Source organism: Schistocerca americana, chromosome 3, assembly GCF_021461395.2.
Source record: "Schistocerca americana isolate TAMUIC-IGC-003095 chromosome 3, iqSchAmer2.1, whole genome shotgun sequence".
Lineage (NCBI taxonomy): Eukaryota > Metazoa > Arthropoda > Insecta > Orthoptera > Acrididae > Schistocerca > Schistocerca americana.
Window position 1 is genome coordinate 435,757,687 of NC_060121.1, and position 1,207 is coordinate 435,758,893.

At 46.3% G+C, this 1,207-nt stretch overlaps 1 pseudogene; it reads left to right on the top strand.

Annotated features, from left to right (window-relative positions):
• The first annotated feature begins 288 nt into the window (after positions 1-288).
• LOC124607860 lies at positions 289-406 on the top strand (annotated as a pseudogene).
• Positions 407-1,207: the final 801 nt, after the last annotated feature.

Here is a 1,207-nt window from a genome sequence, read left to right on the forward strand (position 1 = left end):
AAAAGCAGATGCGTGTGAAATCTTATGGGACTTAACTGCTAAGGTTATCAGTCCCTAAGCTTACACACTACTTAATCTAAATTATCCTAAGGACAAACACACACACCTATGCCCGAGGGAGGACTCGAACTTCCGCCGGGACCAGCCGCACAGTCCATGACTGCAGCGCCTAAGACCGCTCGGCTAATCCCGCGCGGCAATTGCAACAAACAAGGTGTTTACGGATACATCTCGCAGAACTGCATCGAACTAAGATAGCAGATTTAATGAAGTTATTCACACACATAGGCCAACGGCCTTGCCACAGCGGAAACACCGGTTCCCGTCGGATCACCGAAGTTAAGCGCTGTCGGGCTGGGCTAGCACTTGGATGGATGACCATCCCGTCTGCCGAGCGCTGTTGGCAAGCGGGGTGCACTCAGCCCTTCTGAGGCAAACTTAGGAGCTACTTGATTGAGAAGTCGCGGCTCCGGTCTCGTAAACTGACATACGGCCGGGAGAGGGTGTGCTGACCACGTACCCTTCCATATCCGCATCCAGTGACGCCTGTGGGCTGAGGATGACACGGCGGCCGTTCGGCACCTTTGGCCCTTCATGGCCTGTTCGGGAGGAGTTTTCGTTTTTTTTATTCACACACATAAATCAGAGGCTAAAAAGTAGATTTCCTCTATTAAAAACAGCTTTTGTTACTAAATGGGTAGAGAAACATTAAAAGTAGCGGCAGTACTCTAAACTTTAGATATTAGGAAATTATTTAATGTCTAATTTAAATTGTTTATAAATAAACTACGACAGATAAAAGAAGAATGGTAACAGTATAATATTTCTCGGAGTTCCTTCTTTCGGGCATCTGATGACCTTTTTTTTTTTTTTTTTTTTTTGCGTTGTGTTTGATACAAGCCGCACATCAAAAGATTGTGTGTAGCCATTGAGGAATTTATAGTTTGAGATATTGTGGGAGTTTCATGTTTTTCTAAAGATCACACAATTACTCGTTGTTTATTCAGCCGCTCAAATGGTTAAAATGGCTCTAAGCACTATGGGACTTAACATCTGAGGTCATCAGTCCGCTAGACTTAGAACTACATAAACCTAACTAACCTAAGGACATCTCACACATCCATGCCCGAGGCGGGGTTCGAACCTGCGGCCGTAGCAGTCGCGCGGTTCCGGACTGAAGCGCCTAGAAGCGCTCGGTCACAGCGGC